At 46.2% G+C, this 26269-nt stretch overlaps 1 pseudogene across 1 annotated transcript in view; it reads right to left on the bottom strand.

Annotated features, from left to right (window-relative positions):
* LOC147104936 (uncharacterized) overlaps positions 1 to 26269 on the bottom strand; it is a 108600-nt pseudogene that overhangs the window by 22372 nt on the left and 59959 nt on the right. Inside the window, exons 3-6 of the transcript XR_015072407.1 lie at positions 16994 to 17137; positions 12578 to 12683; positions 12295 to 12476; positions 8439 to 8740 (exon numbers count right to left, since the gene is read on the bottom strand). The product of XR_015072407.1 is annotated as an uncharacterized LOC147104936 (transcript). The remainder of the gene's footprint in view (positions 1 to 8438; positions 8741 to 12294; positions 12477 to 12577; positions 12684 to 16993; positions 17138 to 26269) is intronic.

The raw sequence follows: 26269 nt of genomic DNA on the forward strand, positions 1-26269 counted from the left end.
ACATAATGGAAGATGTGTTCCTGTAATCACCCCGACATAATGGGGGACGTGTTCCTGTAATCACCCCCCGACATAATGGGAGACGTGTTCCTGTAATCACCCCGACATAATGGGAGACGTGTTCCTGTAATCACCCCCCGACATAATGGGGGATTTGTTCCTGTAATCACCCCGACATAATGGGGGATGTGTTCCTGTAATCACCCCGACATAATGGGAGACGTGTTCCTGTAATCACCCCGACATAATGGGAGACGTGTTCCTGTAATCACCCCCCGACATAATGGAAGACGTGTTCCTGTAATCACCCCGACATAATGGGGGACGTGTTCCTGTAATCACCCCGACATAATGGGAGACGTGTTCCTGTAATCACCCCCCGACATAATGGGGGATGTGTTCCTGTAATCACCCCGACATAATGGGGGGATGTGTTCCTGTAATCACCCCGACATAATGGGAGACGTGTTCCTGTAATCACCCCGACATAATGGGAGACGTGTTCCTGTAATCACCCTGACATAATGGGAGACGTGTTCCTGTAATCACCCCGACATAATGGGAGACGTGTTCCTGTAATCACCCCCCGACATAATGGGAGACGTGTTCCTGTAATCACCCCCCGACATAATGGGGGGATGTGTTCCTGTAATCACCCCGACATAATGGGAGACGTGTTCCTGTAATCACCCCCCGACATAATGGGAGACGTGTTCCTGTAATCACCCCGACATAATGGGAGACGTGTTCCTGTAATCACCCCGACATAATGGGGGACGTGTTCCTGTAATCACCCTGACATAATGGAAGATGTGTTCCTGTAATCACCCCGACATAATGGGGGACGTGTTCCTGTAATCACCCCCCGACATAATGGGAGACGTGTTCCTGTAATCACCCCGACATAATGGGAGACGTGTTCCTGTAATCACCCCCCGACATAATGGGGGATTTGTTCCTGTAATCACCCCGACATAATGGGGGATGTGTTCCTGTAATCACCCCGACATAATGGGAGACGTGTTCCTGTAATCACCCCGACATAATGGGAGACGTGTTCCTGTAATCACCCCCCGACATAATGGAAGACGTGTTCCTGTAATCACCCCGACATAATGGGGGACGTGTTCCTGTAATCACCCCGACATAATGGGAGACGTGTTCCTGTAATCACCCCCCGACATAATGGGGGATGTGTTCCTGTAATCACCCCGACATAATGGGGGGATGTGTTCCTGTAATCACCCCGACATAATGGGAGACGTGTTCCTGTAATCACCCCGACATAATGGGAGACGTGTTCCTGTAATCACCCTGACATAATGGGAGACGTGTTCCTGTAATCACCCCGACATAATGGGAGACGTGTTCCTGTAATCACCCCGACATAATGGGGGGATGTGTTCCTGTAATCACCCTGACATAATGGGAGACGTGTTCCTGTAATCACCCCCCGACATAATACATAGATACATAGATACATAGAAGATAGGAGCAGGAGTAGGCCATTCGGCCCTTCGTGCCTGCTCCGCCATTCGATGAGATCATGGCTGATCCTTTAATTCAGTATCCCGTCCCCGCCTTCTCTCCGTAACCCTTAACCCCTTTTGCCCGTAGAAATATATCTAATTCCCTCTTAAATATATTTAATGAGCTGGCGTACACTGCCCTCTGTGGCAATGAGTTCCACAGGTTCACCACTCTCTGAGTGAAGAAATTCCCCCTCATCTCTGTCCTAAATGGTTTAGCCCTTATCCTTAAATTATGTCCTCTAGTTCTGTTCTCACCCGCCAAGGGAAACATTCCTTCTGCATCCAGTCTGTCTAGACCTGTCAGAATTTTATACACTTCTATGAGGTCCCCTCTCAATCTTCTAAACTCCAGTGTGTACATCCCTAAACTACATAGTCTCTCCTCATAGGTCATTCCCGCCATTCCTGGTATCAGCCTGGTGAATCGCCGCTGCACCCCCTCCATGGCAAGAACATCCTTCCTCAGATGAGGCGACCAAAACTGTACACAGTACTCGAGGTGTGGTCTCACCAGTGCCCTGTACAGCTGCAGCAAGGTATCCCTGTTCCTGTATTCTAACCCTTTTGCTATGAAGGCCAGCATACCGTTTGCCTTCTTGACCGCCTGTTGCACCTGCATGCTCGCCTTCAGTGACTGGTGTACAAGAACACCCAGGTCTCTCTGTACTTCCCCCTCTCCCAATCTATTGCCATTTAAATAATAATTTGCCCTCCCGTTCCTGCACCCAAGGTGGATAACTTCGCACTTGTCCACATTATAGTGCATCTGCCATTTATCCGCCCAATCGCCCAGTCTGTCCAAATCGCTCTGGAGCTTCCTGGTCTCTTCCTCTGAGCCCACCCCCCCTCCTAGTTTAGTGTCGTCTGCAAATTTGGAAATGCTGCATCCGACTCCCTGATCCAGGTCATTAATGTAAATTGTGAACAGCTGGGGGCCCAGGACAGATCCCTGTGGTACCCCACTTGTTACTGCCTGCCATTCAGAAAATGAGCCGTTTATTCCAACTCTCTGTTTTCTATCTGACAGCCAGTTCCCTATCCACGCCAAAACTTTCCCCTTTATCCCATGAGCCTCAATTTTCCATGCTAATCTTTTATGTGGGACCTTATCGAAGGCCTTTTGGAAGTCCAGGTACACCACATCTACTGGCTCTCCCCCATCTATTCTACCAGTTACTCCCTCAAAAAATTCCAATAGATTAGTCAAGCACGATTTACCCTTTGTAAATCCATGTTGACTCTGTCCTATCCTGTCCCCATTTGCTAAGTGCTCCGCTATTTCATCCTTAATGATGGACTCCAGCATTTTGCCCACAACTGATGTAAGGCTTACAGGTCTGTAATTACCTGCTTTTTCCCTACCCCCCTTTTTGAATAGTGGGGTAACGTTAGCTACCCTCCAATCCATGGGCACTGTTCCCGAGTCTAATGAATTCTGAAAAATCATCCTTAGTGCATCCGCTATCTCTAGGGCCAACATGAGTGCGTCCCTTGCATCCCGGGCAGCAATATTGTCGAGCTCTGGCGACTTCTGGCCTGTGCATCTTCAGGTGGGTGACGAGCAGCTTGGCGCTCCTGTTGATGCTCCTGCTGTTGCTCATGGCTCTGCTACTGCCGCGGCTGGTCTTCATCCGAATCTGATGTCCAGGAGGAAAGGAATTAAATGGTTCCCATGCTTCTGGTATATGCCTCAGTTGAGGAAGCGCTTAGTCAAGGTGGGGAGAGGGGTATCCTAGGAGGTCACACTGGAAATGGGTGTCAGGGTCCAAACTTCCACAACACTGAGTATGCCTGCTAAAAGATCCCCCAGACCTGAAACAACAAAATTCTACAACCTGCAAATGATCATTGGTGAAAACTCCTTTGTAATGGTGGAAACATAGAAGATAGGAGCAGGAGTAGGCCATTCGGCCCCTTGAGCCTGCTCCGCCGTTGAATGAGATCATGGCTGATCATCCAAATTCAGTACCCTGTCCCTCCTTTCTCCCCATATCCCTTTAGCCTTAAGAAATATATCTAACTCCTTCTTGAATATATTTAATGAATTGGCCTCTACTGCCTTCTGTGGTAGAGAATTCCACAGGTTCACCACTCTCTGGGAGAAGAAATTCCTCCTCATCTCAGTCCTAAATGGCTTACCCTTATCCTTAGACAGTAACCTCTGGTTCTGGACTCCCCACCATCGGGAACATCCTTCCTGTATCTAGTCTGTCTAGTCCTGTTAGAATTTTATGTTTCAATGAGATCCCCTCATTCTTCTGAACTCTAGTGAATATAAGCCTAATCGACCCAATCTCTCTTCATACATCATTTCTGCCATCCCAGGTACTAGTCCGGTGAATCTTCACTGCACTCCCTCCATGGCAAGAATATCCTTCCTCAGATAAGGCGACCAAAACTGCACACAATACTCAAGGTGTGGTCTCACCAAGGCCGTTCAGATAATAATCTGCCTTCCTGTTTTTGCCACCAAAGTGGATAACCTCGCATTTATCCACATTATACTGCATCTGCCATACATCTGCCCAATCACTCAACCTGTCCAAATCATACTGGAGTTTCTCTGCATCCTCCTCACAGCACACATGCCCACCCAGCTTTGTCATCTGTAAACTTGGCGATATTACATCTAGTTTCCTCGTCTAGAATATTAATATATATTCTGAATAGCTGGGGTCCTAGCACCGATCCCTGCGGTGCCCCACTAGTCACTGCCTGTCACTCGGAAAAAGACCCGTTTATTCCAACTCTTTGCTTCCTGTCTGCCAACCAGTTCTCTATCCAAGTCAGTACCTTACCCCCAATCCCATGTGCTTTAACTTTACACGCTAATCTCTTATGCGGGACCTTATCGAAAGCCTTCTGAAAGTCCAAATACACCACATCCACTGGTTCTCCCTTATCTATTCTACCAGTTACATCCTCAAAAAATTGCAGATCAGTCAAGCATGATTTACCTTTTGTAAATCCATGTTGACTTTGTCCGATTCTGTTACTGTTTTCCAAGTGCTCTGCTATAACAATGGACTTGTAGGACTCAACGGATTCCTATCTAAATCACTGAGGTCGAGGCAGTTCAGTAAATTAACCGAATTTAATTAAACTGGTGAACAAAACCATGCAGGAGCAACAGCAAACAGGTCTACACAGAAACTAGTTCCACGAGGTCTGAACTCAGAACCTCCCACCTCTGACGTCATGACGTCATCACGTTTCCCGCCACTCGGGACACCACGTGACCAACGTGATGACGTCATTGCGTTGTTTCAGGGTTTTTACAGAAAGCTTGTTTACACTCAGCAAACGGACATAGGTGCTGTAACATTGCTTTAAAGACAGTTATTCATTTGTACAGGAGTTCATTGGTGGTTTTACCACAGATTCTAGCATTTTCCCCTCTACCGATAATTCCCCGTTTTCTCTCTACCACCTTTTTTAAATAGTGGGGTTACATTAGCTACCCTCCAATCCTTGGGAACTATTCCAGAGTCTATAGAATTTTGGAAGATGACCAGCAATGTATCTACTATTTCTAGGGCCACCCTAGGATGTAGATTATCAGGCCCTGGGGATTTATCGGCCTTCAATGACGTCAATTTCCACAACACCATTTCCCTACAAATACTGATTTCATTCAGTTCCTCCCTCTCATTAGACCCTATGTTCCCCGACATCTCTGGAAGGTTATTTGTGTCCTCCTTTGTGAAGACAGAACGAAAGTATGTATTTAATTGGTTTGCCATTTCTTTGTTCCCCATTATAAATTCTCCTGATTCTGACTGCAAGGGACCTACGCTTGACTTCACCAATCTTTTTCTCTTCACATATCTATAGAAGCTTTTACAGTCAGTTTTTATGTTCCCTGCAAGCTTACTCTCATATTCTATTTTCCCCCTCTTAATTAATCCCTTTGTCCTCCTTTGCTGAATCCTAAACTGTTCCCAATCCTTAGGTTTGCTGCTTTTTCTGGCCAATTTATGTGTCCTCTCCTTGGATCTTATGCTATCCCTAATTTCTCTTATTAGCCACGGTTGTGTCACCTTTTTTGTTTTATTTTAATGCCAAACTGGGATAAACAAATTCTGTAGTTCATCTATGCGATCTTTAAATGTTTGCCATTGCCTATCCACCATCAACCCTTTAAGTAATGTTCCCCAATCCATCCTAGCCAACTCGCGCCTCATACCATCGTAATTTCCTTTATTTAAATTCAGGACCCTAGTCTCTGAGTCAACTACTTCACTCTCCATCTTAATGAAGAATTCGATCATATTATGATCGCTCTTCCCCAAGGGGCCTCGCCCAACAACATTGCTAATTAATCCTTTCTCATTACATAATACCCATCTAAGGTGGCCTGATCTCTAGTTGGTTCCTCGTCATATTGGTCCAGGAAACCACCCCAATACACTCTAGGAATTCCTCCTCCACAGTATTATTACTAATTTGGTTAGCCCAATCTATATGTAGATTAAAGTCACCCATGATAACTGCTGTGCCCTTATTGCACGCATCTCTAATTTCCCATTTAATGCCATCCCCAACCTCAGCATTACTGTTTGGGTGTCTGTATACAACTCCCACTAACGTTTTCTGCCCCTTGGTATTTCTCAGCTCTACCCATAAAGATTCCACATCATCAGAGCTAATATCCTTCCTTACTATTGTGTTAATCGCCTCTTTAACCAGCAATGCTACCCCACCTCCTTTTCCTTTTTGCCTGTCCTTCCTGAATATAGAATACCCCTGGATGTTGATTTCCCAGCTTTGGTCACCCTGGAGCCATGTTTCCGTAATTCCAATTATATCATATCAGTTTACATCTATTTCCACAGCCAATTCATCTACATTATTACGAATGCTCCTTGCATTAAGACACAATGGGGGAAAAATTCAATTGTTTGCGCCTCCCGTTAGCGCCTTAAGGGAAATAAATTCCTCCTCATCTCTGTCCTAAATGGTTTACCCCTTATCCTTAGACTGTGGCCCCTGGTTCTGGACTCCCCGGCCATCAGGAACATCCTTCCTGCATCTAGTCTGTCTAGTCCTGTTAGAATTTTATAAGTTTCAATGAGATCCCCTTTAATTCTTCTAAACTCCAGCTTCTAAACTCAAATATAGGAATAATGACATCACAGCTTTCAACAGACCAACTAAACCAACATGATTGCAAAATCTTCGAGTCATCTCTCCTTCAAACTCTTCCCCTCCCCCTGCCAACTTTTCTCAGACACTTTGCCCTCTCCCACCAATCCCCCAGTATCTGCACAGCGGGACTCTCTCCCCTCCAACCCTTTGGTTCTAGATAGCACTCGCCTATCTGCCAGTTACTGTTGACACTCTCCTCCATCCCCCAGTTAAAGCTGATACTTTCCTCTCCTCCCCCAGTTAAAGTTGACACTCCCTTCCTCTCCTCTCCCCCAGTTAGAGCCAACACTCTTCTCCCCCAGTTACAGCTAACATCACCAGTTCTGATGAAGGTAACCAACTTGAAATGTTTTTCTCTCCACAGATGCTGCTTGACCGGCTGAGTATTTTCAGCATTTTCTGTTCAGATTTAAGGAAACTATAGAATGACTAGAGCCCTGGATTAATTACCTCTGATTACCTAAAGAGTTAAGAGTTAAAACAAAAACCATACATCTGGTTTCCCCCCTCTGTCCCCACTTAGTGCCACTCAATGACTCCTACCTGAATGAATTGGGAAAGCCAGCAAGAAGAAATTGAAGAGAAGACTTGAATTGTGAAGTTTCCACAAAGTCACCAAGTTTTCCTCGCCGAACCCTTTTTGGCCTTTACCTCAATAATTTGGAGACCCTGGTCCTCATGGTGAGCCGGGGCAGCTCAGCTGCTCTGTCACCAGTGTACATTTTCCCTCGATGGTTGTGTCCATCTTCTCCCCTAAAACAGACCCAACAGACACTCAGGGCTGAATTTTGATTCTGGAGGCATGTAGGAGGCGGGACTACAACTTTCAGGGTTGTAGTCCCGCCTCCATCGAGTTGTGGCCAACCCACGTGATTTTCACTTGATTGACCTCAAGAGCTTTTGACAGATGAAATATCATTGTTTGACAGCTCTTTGAAGCTGTCAAACACTGAATCTGTACACAAAGTTAATTCCTTCCTCTCAGGCCGATTTAGAGATCTCTCCAGAACAGAAAGCTGAATGCTGCAACTTTTGACAGCTCGCGGCCATTCTGCTTTCTGTGTCGGTGAGATGAGGGACTCCCGAGACCTGAAGGAAGGCTGTAAAGGTAAGTAAAACTTCTTTGAACACTTTACACACACCAAACACACTTACCTCTTCACTCATGCACCCATCACTCACCTGAACACCGGACATCTCAAACCCTCCAAGTCCTTCAACCCGACGGCCCGCCTCGCTAACTTGGCGTAGTTTGGAGCCATTGGGAATCCCACACTTCAGGAATAAAAATAGGGATTAGGCTAAAAACTGCCTGTTGACAGGCAGTTAATTGGCACTAATCCCCTTCCCGCCTCGGGGAGGCGGGTCCCAGCACAGGTCGGGTATCCGCCTCCTTTGAAACTGGCATGGAGGCGGGTTGGGTTCGTGCCCCCCCGATTTCGAGATTTTAATCCCCCACACGCCTCCAATCCCGCCTACACGGCCCAATGAAAATCCTGCCCCTCAGAGTTTGTAGGTCAGATGAGGTCACCCCCCCTGCCCCCCCTGCCAATGACCAGCCTACATTCCAACTGGCGTGAAAGGATGAACCCAGAACATGCAGGTAGTTTGAGGCATCTGAGTGACTTGGTGGCCAAAGATGGAACAGCTTGTGAAGCAAAGGCAGCCGTTCCCTTGGGCAGCCACCAAATAGAGGTTGTGCTTTTTTACAGACAGGGTAGTGCGGGTCATAAGATGTAGCGCGGGGACGGTGCTTACCAGGCTCCAGTGCTGATGTGGCGACACGGTGTGGGCTCTGTCATTGCTGCATGCACAGTACAGGCAGTCCTGTCCTTCAATTAGCCTCACTTTGGTAAATCCGACCGTGGCACTCTTCCACAGTTCAGAGAATCTCATTTCCATTTGCTCCGACATCCTACAGAGATGATGAGACTGCACAGACTCCCTTGGCCACCACTTCCTGTGCTTGCCCAATTCCAAGTAGAAGCAGAGAAAAAAAAGCAGGAATGACAGGATGGCGTCAGACGTCAGAATTCTCTTCATTATTGTTCCGGTTACACCTGCATAAAGGAAATGGACATGTTTGCAGGATCAGCTGTTCCTGAGGAAAGGGAGGTTTAAAGGCTTTTTTTTGTTGCCAACTGTAGCCTGGAATATCTATATTCTTGCAGTAATTTGAAATTATTTTTCTTTGGGGGGTTGCTAAGATTGCCATCACGCTGCCTCGTCTGGGAATCCTTGGAGACCGCAGGGGTGAATTTAACTGTCTGTCCGGCTGAAACTGCTTAAAATCACCAGTGACAGTCACCTGACGATAGTCCACGCTGGTCTCGCAGGTTACAATTTTAACCTGTTCTGAATAGGCAAGGAGGACACTCGCTGGAAACTGGCTGGGTCCTTGTTTAAATATGCAGACTGAGCTCTGATGATATCATCAGTGCCCAATTGGTATTTTAAACATGGGTCTGACTAGGTAAGCGGCTGTGACCTTCTCACAAGGTCCACTTAGTGGGAAGAGAAGTCACAGAATCATAAAATGGTTACAGCAAAGGAGGAGGCCATTCGGCTCGTCGAGCCCTTGCCGGCACTTCAGAAGAGCACTTGAGCTAGTCCCACTCGCCCGCCCTTACCCCGTAGCCCTGCATTTTTTTTTCCTTCAGGTACTTATTCAATTCCCCTTTGAAAGCCACGATTGAAACTACTTCCACCACCCTTTCAGGCAGTGCATTCCAGATCCTAACCACTCGCTGCGTAAAAAAGTTTTTCCTCATGTCGCCTTTGTTTCTTCTGCCGATCACCTTAAATCTGTGCCCTCTGGTTTTCGACCCTTCTGCCAATGGGAACAGTTTCTCTCTATCTACTCTGTCCAGACCCCTCGTGATTTTGAACACCGCTGTCAAATCTCTTCTCAATCTTCTCTGCTCTAAGGAGAACAACCCCAGCTTCTCCAGTTTATCCACGTAACCTAAGTCCCTCCTCCCTGGAACCATTCTTGTAAATCTTTTCTGCACTCTCTCTAAGGCCTTCACATCCTTCCTAAAGTGCGGTGCCCAGAATTGGACACAATACTCCAGTTGAGGCCGAAACAGTGTTTTATAAAGGTTCATCGTAACTTCCTTGCTTTTGTACTCTATACCTCTACTCATGAAGCCCAGGATCCTGTATGCTTTTTTAACCACTTTCTCAAACTACCCTGGCACCTTCAACGATTTGTGCATATATACCCCCAAGTCTCTCTGTTCATGCACCCCCTTTAGAATTGTACCTTTCAGTTTATATTGCCTCTCCCCTTTCTCCCTACCAAAATGTAACCCTTCGCACTTTTCTGCATTAAATTTCATCTGCCACATCTCCGCCCATTCCACCAGCCTGTCTATGTCCTCTTGAAGTCTATCACTATCCTCCTCACTGTTCACTATACTTCCAAGTTTTGTGTCATCTACAAATTTTGAAATTGTGCCCTGTACACCCAAGTCCAAGTTATTAATATATATCAAGGAAAGCAGTGGTCCTAAGTATCGACCCTGGGGAACACCACTGTATACCTTCCTCCAGTCTGAAAAACAACCGTTCATCACTACTCTCTGTTTCCTGTCACTTAGCCAATTTCATATCCCTTTTATTCCATGGGATTCAACTTTGCTGGCAAGCCTATTATGTGGCACTTTATCAAACACCTTTTGGAAGTCCATGTACACCACATCAACCGCATTGCCCTCATCAACCCTCTCTGTTACCTCATCAATCAAATTAGTCAAACACGATTTGCCTTTAACAAATCCGTGCTGGCTTTCCTTAATTAATCCACACTTGTCAAAGTGACTGTTAATTTTGTCCTGGATTATTGTTTCTAAAAGCTTCCCCACTACCGAGGTTAAACTGGCTGGCCTGTAGTTGCTGGGTTTATCTTTACACCCTTTTTTGAACAAAGGTGCAACATTTGCAATTTTCCAGTCCTCTGGCACCACCCCCGTAGCTAAGGAAGATTGGAAGATTATGGCCAGTACCTCCGCAATTTCCATCTTTACTTCCTTCATGACCAGAGGATGCATCCCATCCGGTCCTGGTGACTTACCTACTTTTAAGTACAGCCAGCCTTTCCAGTACTTCCTCTATCAATTTTTATCCCATCCAGTATCTCAACTACCACCTCTTTCACGATGATTTTGGGAGCATCTTCTTCATTGGCAAAGACAGATGCAAAGTATTTTTTTTAAATTCGTTTATGGGATGTGAGTGTTGCTGGCAAGGCCAGCATTTATTGCCCATTCCCAATTGCCCTAGAGAAGCTGATGGTGAGCAGCCTTCTTGAGCCGCTGCAGTCCGTGTGGTGAAGCTGCTCCCACAGTGCTGTTAGGTAAGGAGTTCCAGGATTTTGACCCAGCGACGATGAAGGATCGGCGATATACGTCAGGATGGTGTGTGACTTGGAGGGGAACTTGGAGGTGGTGGTGTTCCCATGCGCCTGCTGCCCTTGTCCTTCTAGGTGGAAGTGATCGCAGGTTTGGGAGGTGATACCGAAGAAGCTTTGGCGAGTTGCTGCAGTAGATGGTACACACTGCAGCCACGGTACGCTGGCGGTGGAGGGAGTGAATGTTTAAGGTGGTGGATGGGGTGCCAATCAAGCGGGCTTGCTTTGTCTTGGATGGTGTCGAGCTTCTCGAGTGCTGTTGGAGCTGTACTCATCCAGGCAAGTGGAGAGTATTCCATCACACTCCTTACTTGTGCCTTGTAGATGGTGGAAAGGCTTTGTGGAGTCAGGAGGTGAGACAACCGCTGCAGAACACCTAGCCTCTGACCTGCTCTTGTTGCCACAGTATTTATGTGGTTGGTCCAGTTAGGTTTCTGGTCAATGGTGACCCCCAAGATGTTGAAGGTGGGGGATTTGGCGGCTGTGATGATTGACCTACGACCACCATAACCATCTTCCTTTGCGCTAGGTATGACTCCAGCCAGTGTAGAGTTTCCCCCCCCCCCCCGATTCCCATTGACTTCAGTTTTACTAGTGATCCTTGATGCCACACTTGGTCAAATGCCGCCTTGATGTCAAGGGTAGTCACTCTCACCTCACCTCTCATTTAGTACCTCAGCCATGCCCTCTGCCTCCATGCATAGGTCTCCATTTTGGTCCCTAAATCGGCCCCACCCTTCCTCTTACTACCAGTTTACTATTTATATGCCAATAGAAGACTTTTGGATTCCTTCTATGTTAGGGGCAAAAAAAGTGTCTTTTTCATTTTTTTGACCTTACTCCTTCGGGCCTCACAAGGGAAGTTTAGGGCTCCCCTGCACAGGTGGTTGTCCACCTCGATCGCGAGGTGCTCCTGAAACCCCCTCCCCTCAACATAACCGAGTGCCAAGGACCGTTCCTTCAATTCCCGACACTTTCGGGCAGGGAACTGACCGGGGACATGCAAATGACACCCGAATCACCTGGGCATGAATGTGCCGAGGTCAGGGCAGTTTGTCTCCAGCTTCGGCATGGGCCCACCCAATTCCCAAGTAAAAGTCAGGGCTCAAAATTCCACCCCCTCCTCCTGCCACACCCACACCCCTCCCCACACATCTGCAAAGCCAACACCACAGGTTTCCCTATGGGGATCCCATTACTTACCATTCATGTGGAAAAAGAAAATTCACAGTAGCAATGGTGCATCCGGCAGCATCACACGAGGCTGAGACACTCCCACTATTAGCCTCTCAAATGAGTTTCCTAACATGGAGGCTCCTATGAAGGCAGGAATAAAGGAGTTGTGCCCCAGCAGACTGCACTTCAGCAAGGAAGTCCTGCATGATCTGAAAAAAAGAAAGCACATACATTTATACAGCGCATTTCACCATCTCAGGACATACCAAAGAGCTTCACAGCCAATTAAGTACCTCTGAATTGTACTCACTGTTGTAATGTAGGGAAGCTATTGGGAGCAGCAGCGGAAGCAGACCGATCTGTGAGGGAACCGGCGACAGCAGAGCGAGTAAATGAAGCCCAAGGCCCAGACCGAGCTATTGGGAGCAGCAGAGGGAGCGGAATGACCTGTGAGGGAACCAGCGGCAGTGGAGCAGTAAATAAAGCCCAAGGCTTGAGGCCCAGACCAACCTACAGGTAGACTATCCTTTATCCGAACTTCCGAAAACCTCTAAAAACCGAAAGTTTTTTTGTTCAGTGTAAGTCGTGCACACAACATGACCAGAGTGGCGCACAACTTATGCTGAGCAGGGCAGAGGGTCACAGAGTTCCCTCCTGGGTAGGAGACTGCAGGCCGAGCCGGGCAGTGTGAAGGAGGTGCCGGGAGAGTGAACCCAACAATACAGCATCCCGTCCGATAGCTGCAGCGGCCCGTCCGATATTCTTTTCTCCCCCCGACCCGACCCGTCCGATATTCTTTTCTCCCGACCCGACCCGCGGCCCGTCCGATATTCTTTTCTCCACCAGCCCCCCGCACCGCCGACCCCGACCCCCCCCACCGCCGGACCCCCCTGACCTGAACCGCGGCCCGTCCGATATTCTTTTCTCCCGACCCGACCCGTGGCCCGTCCGATATTCTTTTCTCCCGACCCGACCTGTGGCCCGTCCGATATTCTTTTCTCCCAACCCGACCGATATTCTTTTCTCCACCCCCACCTCCCCCCGGCGCCGACCCCGACCCCCCACCACCGCCGGACCCCCCTGACCTGAACCGCGGCCCGTCCGATATTCTTTTCTCGACCCCGACCCCCCCCCCCCCCCCAACCTGAACCGCGGCCCGTCCGATATTCTTTTCTCCACCCCCACCCGACCCCCGACCTGATTTGCGGGCCAGCTTAGTAGGAGTCAGCCGATATCCGGCTTTCCAGAGAAGCAGGAAGGGGAATGAGACACGGAACAGTCGCAAGAGGTAGCCTGAACTTTTACAATTTATATTAAATACAGATTTCCCAGTCTTATAATAATACCTTCTGAAATCTGAAAAATTCCGAAAACCGAAACTCAGCTGGTCCCAAGGCTTTCGATAAGGGATAGTGTACCTGTACTGGGAGCAGCAGAGGGAGCAGACTACTTTCGAATCAGTTCAAACAACAGGGGGCAAAAAAATCAAAGTGTGTCATCACAGGGAAGCTGGTAAGTTGGTGAGTATTTCTCTTTTTTTCTCTCTCTACACTAGGGCATTGGTTTAACTAAGAGCCGGGAAATTAAATTTTCAATCGGGGTAAGTAAAACAGTAAGTGAATTAATAATAAGAGTATTAGTTAAAGTTAACCTAGGACTTGTGGGCTAGGTTACAGTTAAAACCTAAAGCATATAACTAAATTTAATAACTTAAACAAGGTTATTACCTAGATTAAAAGCTACAAATAGACAATTGAGTGATAATTCAAAACTTGAAAACCTAATTCGTTCAATAAAATACAATGGAGATGGCAGGGCAGGTGATGTGTTGCAGCTGTAGCATGTGGGAGCTGGTGGACCCCAGTGCGATCCACAGCAACCACATCTGCAGTAAGTGTCTGCAGCTCGAGGAACTTCAGCTCCGAGTTGATGAGCTGGAGTCCGAGCTTCGGACACTGCGATACATCAGGGAGAGTTACCTGGATACTTTGATCCAGGAGGCAGTCACACCCCTTAGATTAGGTACTTCAGATTTGGTCCGTGGTCAGGGACAGGAGGGTGTGACTACGAGTGAGGCAGGTATGGGGATCCAGAAAGTAGCACTGGAGGAGCCTCAGCCCTTGCACTTGTCCAACAGGTACGAAGTTCTTGCAGCCTGTGTGGACGAGAGCAGGGACTGCAGGGAGGATGAGCAAACCGACCACAGCACTGTGGTACAGGGGGCCATTCAAGTTGGGGGAATAAAAAGGAATGCAGTTGTGGTGAAATAAGTCTTATAAGTATATACCTTATTCTACCTGTGTATAGTTTCCTATTGTAATCTATTGTACCCCTGCTGTTTTCTTGGTTGGCCAGGAATGCTGATGTACTGTATACCACTCTGCTGTGCCATTGATTGTCCTGATCTGTTACTTCGTCCCTGGCTCCGCCTCCTAGTTCACTTCTGAGAAGCTGGTCAGAAGGCTAACATGTGTGTTCTGTTCTGTCCAGTTCTAAGCTATTAAAAGCCAACTGTTTGAGTTATAACTACCAGTCTCTGTAGCTATTTAAGGTATATCAGTAGTAGTGGTAGAGGACAGTATAGTTAGGGGGATAGGTACTGTTCTCTGCAGCCAAGAGCGTGAGTCCCGAAGGCTGTGTTGCCTGTTAGGGTTAAGGTAATCTCCTCAGGGCTAGAGAGGAACTTGGAGTGGGAAGGGTAAGATCCAGTTTTCGTGGTCCACGTAGGTACCAACGACACAGGTAGGACTAAGGAAGAGATTCTGCTGAGGGAATATGAGCAGCTAGGGGCTAAATTAAAAAGCAGAACCACAAAGATAATAATCTCTGGATTACTACCTGAGCCACGAGCAAATTGGCATAGGATCGATAAGATCAGAGAGATGAATACGTGGCTCAAAGATTGGTGTGGGAGAAATGGGTTTCGATTCATGGGGCACTGGCACCAGTACTGTGGAAAGAGGGAGCTGTTCCGTTGGGACCATGCTGGGACTCGTGTCCTGGCAAATCGAATAACTAGGGCTGTATATAGGGCTTTAAAATAAATAGTGGGGGGAGGGTTCAGGTGAGGTGAAATTTAGAAAGTTAAAGAGAAAGGACAAGGCAGTAGTGCAGGGTAGCGATAGGGGTAATGATAACCAGAGCCTGACAGGAAGGGACAGAACGTACAAACATAAGACTGCACCGGCAAATAGGGTAAGAGTAGGGAAAAATGGTAAAAAGACAACATTAAAGGCTCTTTGTCTGAATGCACGCAGCATTCGCAACAAGATAGATGAATTGATGACACAGATAGATATAAATGGGTATGATCTGGTAGCCATTAGAGAGACGTGGTTGCAAGGTGACCAAGTCTGGGAACTGATTATTCAGGGTAATTTAACAATTTGGAAGGATCAGCAGAAAGGAAAAGGAGGTGGGGTAGCTCTGTTAATAAAGGATGAGATCAGTACAGTTGAGAGAAATGATTTTGGCTCGGAAGATCAAGATGTAGAATCAGCTTGGGTGGAGATAAGAAATAGTAAGGGAAAGAAGTCACTGGTGGGAGTACTCTATAGGCCCCCTAACAGTAGCTACATAGTAGGACAGAGTATAAATCAAGAAATAATGGGGGCTTGTAAGAAAGGTACTGCAATAACCATGGGCGATTCTACTCTTCATATAGATTAGACAAATCAAATTGGCAAAGGTAGCCTTTTGAGGACAAGTTCATAAGAGTGTATTCGGGATGGTTTCTTAGAACAATACGTTGTGGAACCAACCAGGGAGCAGGTTATTTTAAATCTAGTAATGTGCAATGAGGCAGGATTAATTAATGATCTTGTAGTAAAGGATCCTCTAGGGAAGAGTGACCATAGCATGATAGAATTTCACATTCAGTTTGAGGGTGAGAAACTTGGGTCTGAAACTAGTGTCTTAAACTTAAATGAAGGCAATTACAAAGGTATGAAGATAGAGTTGGCTAAAGTGGACTGGGAAAATAGGTTAAAGGGTAAGACGGTAGACAAGCAGTGGCAGACATTTAAGGAGATATTCCATAACTCTCAGCAAAGGTATATTCCAGTGAGAAGGAAAGACTCTACAAGGATGAACCATCCGTGGCTAGTTAAGGATGGCATTAAATTGAAAGAAAAGGCATACAATGTTGCGAAGATTAGTGGTAGGCCAGAGGATTGGGAATTTTTAAGAAACCAGCAAAGGATGACAAAAAAATAATAGAGGGAGGAGATAGATTATGAGAGTAAATTAGCAAGAAATATAAAAAAGACAATAAGAGCTTTTACAGGTTTATAAAAAGGAAGAGAGCAGCTAAAGTAAATGTTGGTCCCTGAGAGAATGAGACTGGGGAATTAATCATGGGAAACAAGGAAATGGCAGAGACTTTGAACAAATATTTTGTATCAGTCTTCACGGTAGAAGACACTAAAAGCATCCCAATAATAGTAGATAATCAAGGGGCAAAAGGGAGGAACTTAAAACAATCACTAGGGAAAAAGTACTTGGCAAACAAATGGGACTAAAGGCTGACAAGTCCCCTGGACCTGATGGCCTGCATCCTAGGGTCGTAAAAGAAGTGGCTGCAGAGATAGTGGATGCATTGGTTGTAATTACCAAAATTCCTTGGGGCCAAGATCAGATCAGCCATGATCTTATTGAATGGCGGAGCAGGCTCGAAGGGCTGAATGGCAGGCTCCTGCTCCTATTTCTTAGGTTGTTCTTATGAAACACGGCAACCAAGCTGCACACAAGGCCACACAAACAGCAATGAGATAAATGACCACTTAAACCGTGTAAGTGATGTTAATTGAAGGATAAATGTTGACCAGGACACCAGGTGAACTCCCTTGCTCCCCTTTGAATGATGCCATATCTTTTATGGAAACCCACGAGGGCAGCGGGGACCTCTGTTTAATGTCTCATCTGAAAGACAGCACCTCTGACAGTGCAGCACTCCCTCAGTATTGCACTGGAGTGTCAGCCTAGATTAATTAAGAGGGGGAAAATAGAGTATGAGAGTAAGCTTTCAGGGAACATTAAAAACTGACTGTAAAAGCTTCGATAGATAGGTGAAGACAAAAAGATTGGTGAAGTCAAGCGTAGGTCCCTTGCAGTCAGAATCAGGGGAATTTATAATGGGGAACAAAGAAATGGGCGACCAATTAAATACATACCTTGGCTCTGTCTTCACAAAGGAGGACACAAATAACCTCCCAGAGATGTCGGGTAACATAGGGTCTAATGAGAGGGAGGAACTGAGTGAAATCAGTATTTGTAGGGAAATGGTGTTAGGGAAATCTGATAATCTACATCCTAGGGTACTTAAGGAAGTGGCCCTAGAAATAGTAGATGCATTGCTGGTCATCTTCCAAAATTCTATAGACTCTGGAACAGTTCCCATGGATTGGAGGGTAGCTAATGTTACCCCGCTATTCAAAAAAGGTGGGAGAGAGAAAACGGGGAATTATAGACCGGTAAGCCTGACATCGGTAGTGGGGAAAATGCTAGAGTCCATTATATAAGATGTAATAGCAGAGCACTTGGAAAACAGTGACAGGATCAGACAAAGTCAACATGGATTTACAAAAGGTAAATCATGCTTGACTAATCTACTGGAATTTTTTGAGGGTGTAACTGGTAGAATAGATAAGGGAGAACCAGTGGATGTGGTGTATTTGGACTTTCAGAGGGCTTTCGATAAGGTCCCGCATAAGAGATTAGCGTGCAAAGTTAAAGCACATGGGATTGGGGCTAAGGTACTGACTTGGATGGAGAACTGGTTGGCAGACAGGAAGCAAAGAGTTGCAATAAATGGGTCTTTCTCCGAGTGGCAGGCAGTGACTAGTGGGGTACCGCAGGGATCGGTGCTCAGACTCCAGCTATTCACAATATATATTAATGATCTAGATGAGGGAACTAGATGTAATATCTCCAAGTTTGCAAACGACACAAAGCTGGGTGGGCGTGTGTGCTGTGAGGAGGATGCAGAGAAACTCCAGTATGATTTGGACAGGTTGGGTGATTAGGCAGATGCAGTATAATGTGGATAAATGCGAGGTTATCTACTTTGGCAAAAACAGGAAGGCAGATTATTATCTGAACGGCAATAGATTGGGAGAAGGGGAAGTGCAACGAGACCTGAGTGTTCTTGTGCACCAGTCGCTGAAGGTAAGCATGCAGGTGCAGCAAGCGGTTAAGAAGGCAAATGGTATGTTGGCCTTCATAGCGCGAGGATTCAAGTACAGGAGCAAGGATGTCTTGCTGCAGTTGTACAGGGCCTTGGTGAGACCACACCTTCAGTATTGTGTGCAGTTTTGGTCGCCTTATCTGAGGAAGGATGTTCTTGCCATGGAGGGAATGCAACGAAGATTCACCAGACTGATACCTGGGATGGCAGGAATGACGTATGAGGAGAGATTGGGTCGATTGGGCTTATATTCGTTGGAGTTTAGAAGAATGAGAGGGGATCTCATTGAAACTTATAAAATTCTAACAGGACTAGACAGACTAGATGCAGGGAGGAGGTTCCCGATGGCGGGGGTGTCCAGAACCAGGGGTCACAGTCTAAAGCTAAGGGGTAAGCCATTTAGGACTGAGATGAGGAGGAATTTCTTCACCCAGAGAGTGGTGAACCTGTGGAATTCTCTAACACAGAAGGCAGTTGAGGCCAATTCATTAAATATAATCAAGAAGGAGTTAGATATATTTCTTAAGGCTAAAGGGATCAAAGGATATGGGGAGAAAGCAGGGACAGGGTACTGAATTTGGATGATCAGCCATGATCTCATTAAATGGCGGAGCAGGCTCGAGGGGCCGAATGGCCTACTCCTGCTCCTATCTTCTATGTTTCTATTATGTGCTCAAGTCTCTTGAGTGGGGCTTGAACCCAAGACCGTCTGACTAAGAGACAAGAGTGCTACCACGACCAAGTTTGACACCTTCTGGAAAGGAGACCAAAGCTAGTAGACAGAACCTTCATTAAACGATAAAGACTAGAGGTGCAACAAGGAGCACATGCCAGTGTAGCAGAGAAATACAACTACAGGAACTGCTAATAAGGGAGAACTTCGGATAATATTAGTCTCTCAAGATCTCTGATTCTGAGCAAAGGGTATGGTAGCCTAGCGATTCTGGTCCTGAACTAGCAACCCTAACGTCCCAAGTTCAAATCACACCTTGGCAAGTCATGAAATTCAATCAAGAAATAAATGATCATAAAAGTTTCTGGATTGTTGTAAAAACCTAACTAGTTCAGTGTCCCTGGTTGGGCTGATACTTGATACCAGTCCCACACTATGTGATTGACTCAATGACCTGGCAAGTTGCCGAGCAAATCACTCAGTTGCAAATAATCGCTGCACGTAATGCAGCAGCCTGGCATAGTTGTAGCCAGAGAATCCTATCCATCAGCCAGCATCCCAGACTCAATCACCACTGGCAGGGTGGACCCACCAGCAATGGCTGCACAAGGGTTTACAATCAGTTGGAAGTGGAGGGAGTCCTCAATATTGACTCTGGAGCCCATAAGGTTCCATGGCTTCCGGTCAAACAAAGCCAAGGAAATCTCTTGCTCACCAAAACCCACCACCCCTACAAATGACAAATATGTACCTCTCCATGTTGAACAGGACATTGAGGAAGTTCCAAGGGACGCAAGGGCACAGAATGGACTCTGAATAGGGAACTTCAAGGTCCATCACCAAGTGTGGCTCTTTTATTACCTCTGAAGACTGGGCCTGGTGGGGAGGGAACCAACGAGAGGCAGTAACATACTTCACCTGGTGCTCATCAACCTACCTGTCAAAGACAGGTCTGTCAATCAAAGCATTGGTAATCGAACCTGGTTAATTTCCACCCTGTCAGCCACCTACCATTCGTCAGTAAAGTTATGGATGGAATTATTAATACTGACATCAAGTGACACATGCTCACCAATAACCGGTTCCCCGACACTCAGTTCGGGTTCAATCAGCTCCAGACTCCATCACGACCTTAATCCAGACATGGACACAAAAGCTAATGCCAGAGGAGAGGCGGGAGAAGCTGCTCTCAACAAGGCAGCATTTAACAAAAGGGAAAAAAACGAGCCATCTCACTCTGACCTTTAATGGCTGCACCAACCAATCAATATCTAGAGGTTCAGCATTGACCAGATGTTTAACACGACCAGCCTTGTCAGCATGATGGCTGCAAGACCAGAGCAGAGGCTGCCTATTCTGCAACGAGTGGCTCACCTCCTGACTCAAGGTCCCTTAACAATCTGCGAAGCTCAAGTCAGGAGTGTGATGGGACACTCACCACTCGCCTGGATTGACAAACACGTTCACCATAACAAAAGCAAAATCTACGCATGCTTTGTAGATTTCCAGAAGGCTTTCGACTCCATCTGGCATGACGGTTTATTCCCGAAACTTATCAAAAGCGGGATAGGAGGGAAAACATATGATGTAATTAAATCAATGTATACAAACAACAAATGTGCAGTTAAAATTGGAGACAAACAAACAAAATACTTCCCACAGGAGTGGGGGGTGACGCAGGGCTCGCCAATCTCACCAACACTCTTAAATATTTACATTAATGGATTGGCAAAACTACTTGAACAATCTACAGCACCCGGCCTCACCCTATATGAATCCAAGGTTAAATTCCTCCTCTATGCAGACGACCTGGTTCTGCTGTCACCAACTAAGGAGGGTCTACAGCAGAATCTGGACCTGCTGGAGTCGTACTGCCAGGCTTGGGCCCTGACAATAAATCCCCAAAAAACCAAAGTCCTTGTGTTCCAGCAAAGATCCAAACATCAGGGACCCAAAATAAATTTCACAGTAGGAACAACCAAAATTGAACAAACCACTAACTACACATACTTGGGCTTAAAAATCAGTTCTACGGGAAACTTCAAACTGGCTGTGAATGAACTGAAAGAGAAAGCAAGAAGGGCTTTCCATGCCATCAAAAAATCAATCCAAATAGAAATCCCAATTAGCATTTGGCTCAAAATTTTCAAATCAGTAATTGAACCAATTGCACTCTATGGTAGTGAGGTATGGGGACCGCTAACACAACAAGAATTTGCAAAATGGGACAAACACCCAATTGAGATCCTACATGCAGAATTCTGTAAAAGTATCCTCCGGACTCAAAGGAAAACCGTAAACAATGCATGCAGGGCAGAACTAGGCCAATATCCATTAATAATCACTATCCAAAAAAGAGCCACCAAATTTTGGAATCACCTACAAATGAGCAACCCCCAATGCTATCACTACGACGCCCTGAAATGCCAAGAGCTGACCATAAAGAAGAATACCCTCAGTCAACTAGTCCTGGGACTCAGCGAAGTAACTACTAACAATAACCAGTCCCAGGACAGTGACAGGGTAACACAAAGAATTCGACCCAACACAATCGTCGCTAAGCAAAAGGAAAAATATCTGACATATTGGGCAGAAACAACAAAAACCCAAAGCAAACTCAATTGCTACTTGGCCCTAAACAGACAATACAACATAGCTGATTACCTGACCATGGTAAAGGATAACAAACTGAGAAGAACCTTGACAAGGTACAGACCTAGCGAACATAGCCTAGCGATCGAAAAAGGCAGACACAGGCAGACCAGGCTGCCAAGAGAAGACAGGATATGCTCTCACTGCAGTCAGGGAGTAGTGGAGACAGAGATGCACTTCCTCACAGCCTGTGGAAAATATCAGGGCATCAGGGAGAATTTCTACCAAAAATTCTCACAAATATGCCCTGAATTCAGAAATCTGAATGACAACCAAAAACTCCCATTCCTACTGGGGGAGGAGAGAAGCTGTGAAACACTGGCGGCACACTATGTTACAGCTTGCCATGAACAGAGGGACAACCAGTAAACTAAGAAAAGAGTATATATAAACAAGGCGAATGTATATTTATACACTCAGGGATATACCTGTTTATACACTGTATGAATAGAACTGCGTTTATGTGTTCTACCATAAATGTATTTTGATGCTTTGGCAACATAAGATGTACCTCATCATGCCAATAAAGCGATTTGAATTTGAATGCAACAGCAATAACACTCAAGAAGCACAAAACTACCCAGCACTAAGCAATTTTCTTAACCACCGCCCGAGTTTGCACTTAATGTTCCACTATTGACAATCCACTGGATGTACTGCAGTAGCTCACCAAGGTTACTTCCATTACACCTCCCTAACATCCATCAATGAGGACCAGAACAAGAACATAATGAAAATTATCACTGCCAAGTGCTACTCCAAGTAATACACCATCCAAATGTGGACATATAATCACCATTACTTCATTGCCACAGCATCAATATCCCGGAATTCCCAACCTAAAACCATTGTGGGAGTACCATCATCACAAGGACAGCAGCATTTGAAGACGGCAGACCACCACCCACATTTCCTCAAAGCTGAATGGCCGAGCAACTCTCTGTTGGTGCCGGGCAGCCTGTGACCCATGTTAAAATTCGCACATGCACAAAACTGAGAATGAGCCGCGCAGCCCCTTAAAGAGGCCGTGCACCCAAGAAAAATTAGGGGGAACGTTGCCCACCACCGACTTCTCAGGGAAACTAGGGACGGACAATAAATGGGACCTTGTAGGACTACCCACATCCTGAGAACAAATAAAAACTCTCATTGATGGAACCAAGCTCTTCGGCCTCCCTGAGCTAAACCATCCCATCGGACGCCTACAGCTCAGTTTCTTTCCCAGATTTTCAGTGACCTCACAAGCCTTGACATTCCTCACCTACCTACTTAGCCTCCCTGATCCTCAGCAACTTCCCCAGACTCCCACAGCAGCAGTCACCTAGAACAACAATCCCTCCATCAAGCACTGCCAGGTGAGGTACAGCACAAGATAAAAAGAGGTGACAATACGTTCAAGGGCTTTGGAGAGGAAAGATAGGTTGGTGATGGGGCAGTAACTAGTGAGGACATAAGGGTCCAGGGTGGGTTTTCAATAAGGCTAATGACAGCAGTTTTCAAAGAGGTGTGGGAGAGAGTTCCTGAGGAGAGGCAACCATTTACAATATCAACTAGCATGGGGGCTAGGAAGGGAAGTTCAGTGGTCAAATTGTAGTGTCAATGGGGGGCATCAGTGCAGGAAGAGGGTCTCTGGACATTACCAACACTTGAATTCTTGTGGTGAGAAACTAGAAAAAGTAGGGGGTTGAAGGCTAGTGTACAGGGCAAGGTTTTAGCTTGATTGCCAAGTGGAAAGGGGAGAAGCAATAGAATTGATGGTCTCTATCCATGAGTTCCTCACATTTGTTAGAGTTAAGGGTGGAGGGGACAGGGGCTCAGCAGAAAGTTCATAGTGGAGGAAAGATGCTGAGAAGCATCTTTATTCTCCAAGGTAATCCCAGAATAGTTGGTGGTTTTGACAGATCAGAGGGAGGTTCAGTAAATCTTGATGTGGAAGTCTAAACCAGTGGTGCCCCGATAGGTTCAGATCTGCGCCCCCTGCACTTAAGGGAGCGAAGATGGGAACCGTGTTGGGGAACAACAGGGATGAGAGACTTTTCTAATGATAATGGCATCAAAGGTGCAGAGATATCATGGTGAATGAGGGTCAAAGGCAAGGAAGCTGGAAGTTTGAAAATGCAGTTGTAAGTGAGGTGAGGCACAGCTTTTTTCCAGGGCAGAAGTGGGTTTGGAAGGTGTTGTGTATGTACCTTTAAGAGAATAACTGGTCTCAGACTGCAGTACCGGCAGTGACCACCCCTGTATAAAAGGCGCTAGTAAGCCTCTGTAGTTTCAGTTTCCCGATTGACTTCATTCAGTAAAGACTTGTTTTGTTCAACTCCTGCTGTCCGTGTCTCAATCATACACGGACATAATAGAAGGGGGTAGGTGTGGGTGCAAAGGGTTACAAAGAGGTGGCCTGAGATTGCCTTAAAACTTAGGGAGATCATGGCAGTAAAGAGGCCACAGGATTTGGAAAGGTAGGTCAAAAGGATGGACATGAATATAGGTAGGAGAGCTTATAAGGAGGGAAAGGTTTACAGAGGACTGTACGGAGGGGGGTTCAGGAGAGTTTGATAGGAGATCTGATGGAACTTGAAGTCACCAAGTATGAGTTGTTACTCAGTGTTGAGGGATGAAAGCAGAGAGGATATCTTGAACTAAACTTGGGGGGGGGGGGGTGGGGGGAAAGAGAGGGGTAACTTGGGTTTTTGAAAGAGGCGAGGAACTGAGTCAGGTGTGCAAAGGAGGAGAGTGTCAGAAGAGTAGTGGCAGGGACCAAGGACTGCCTTGGTAATAAGGTCTACGCTACCACCATGGTGGTTACGGGGCAGGTGATGGAAACTGCAGCCAGGCAGCGAGGCTTCAATAAGAGGCAAGTTGCCACTAACCATGAGCCAAGTTTCAATCAAAGCCAGGGATGTCAATGCAATCATCCACAATAAGATTATGGATGGCAGGAGCATGGTTTGCGAGTGAACGGACATTCCGGAGGGAAATGCACAGAGGACAAACGTGATTATTGATTGCAGTGGGGAAAGAGTTAAAATGACATCACTGGCAGTTTCACTGAATGGTGTAAGAGAGACAGGTGCTAACATAAAAGACCACATCCATAAAGATGCGGTCAAGATAGCTGACCTTTGAAGAGAAAAAAAGCCATTAAATGGAGACAGGATGTCCAGCATTTCAACTGCCTTTAACAGCTTTATTACCTAGGTCGCATTCCAAGGTATCTTTTAATTAGCATTCAGCAGTTTGAGTGATTGATTTAGGAGGCAGCTTACACATGTTTACATTAAGATTTGTAACCAATCCGTGAAGGTGCATGCGGGCCAAGATCCAATCAGGTGGCAGGAATGAATTGTGCATGAGCTGGGCATGTGTATTTCAATGTATAAAAATCTAGTGTTTGCTGTAACAATTTGGTTTAAAATGCTCCACAACATTGATCCACCAACAGAGTCCAAGGGATGTGATGAGTGTGATATGAAGGAAGTTGATAAGGTCAGCCCCCAGTGACAGAACTACACAGGTCGGTGTCGTGTATTGATTGCGAGTTTGACACCAGTCAATACGGTAATGTAATGTCCATTGCATTATGGGAATTTCCCGGGAAGAGGGCAGTCGGCCATTTTATGCAATAAAGTGAACATCGCCATTATAAGCCTGTCTGCCTGACTCTGATTTAATTCGACATATCTACATGCTTGATTGAATGCATTGAAGCATAGATACAACATTGGCGACGAGGATAACGAACAGGAATCATTTTAAATAGGTAGTTGCCCAAGTTTTAGTTAGCTAGGATGGAGAAGACCGGCATTCAAAATTTTGCATGCTTTGCCGAGCCAGCCACGTTGGGTCCAAGATGGACGAGGTGGTTAACGTCTTTTGAGCTTTATGCTGACGGCAAAGGACTCATTATCGACGATACCTCTACAGGTGCCACAAAGCAGAGGAGAAGAGCTCTACTTCTACACCTAGCAGGACCAGATGTCCAGGATATCTTTTCGACTCTACCGGACACAGGAGAGCCAGCAGACTACACGGCGGCGGTTAGTGCTTTGAATCACTACTTCGTGCCCCAGGTCAACGCAGCATTTGCTAGACAGACTTTTTATAAGTTGTCCCAGAAGACAGGTGAGACTGTGCAACAATTTGCTACTCGCTTGCGGCAGGCTGCTAAAGACTGTGCTTTTGGGGGGGTTGCGGATAATCAAATAAGAGACGCTATCCTGAGTAGGTGCACGTCAGCCTATGTGCGGAGGAAATTGCTAGAGGAAGGGCAAGGTCTAATGCTCGCCTGCACGTTACAATTGGCCTCACAATGTGAAAACGTCGAGGAGCAGATGTCAGCCATGTCATGTACAGAGAAACTGTTCGTCGTGTTACACAGAAAAGAGGGTATTATGTGAAAAGCTCGATAGAGAAACCAAAGGGAAATGGCGATAGGAACGAAAGGAAATGTTACAGATGTGGACACACAGACCACATGGGCAGAGATCCGAAAT

The sequence above is a fragment of the Somniosus microcephalus genome, chromosome 19 (genome assembly GCF_052327205.1).
Source record: "Somniosus microcephalus isolate GS21.2 chromosome 19, FLI_Smic_1.0, whole genome shotgun sequence".
Taxonomy (NCBI): Eukaryota; Metazoa; Chordata; class Chondrichthyes; order Squaliformes; family Somniosidae; genus Somniosus; species Somniosus microcephalus.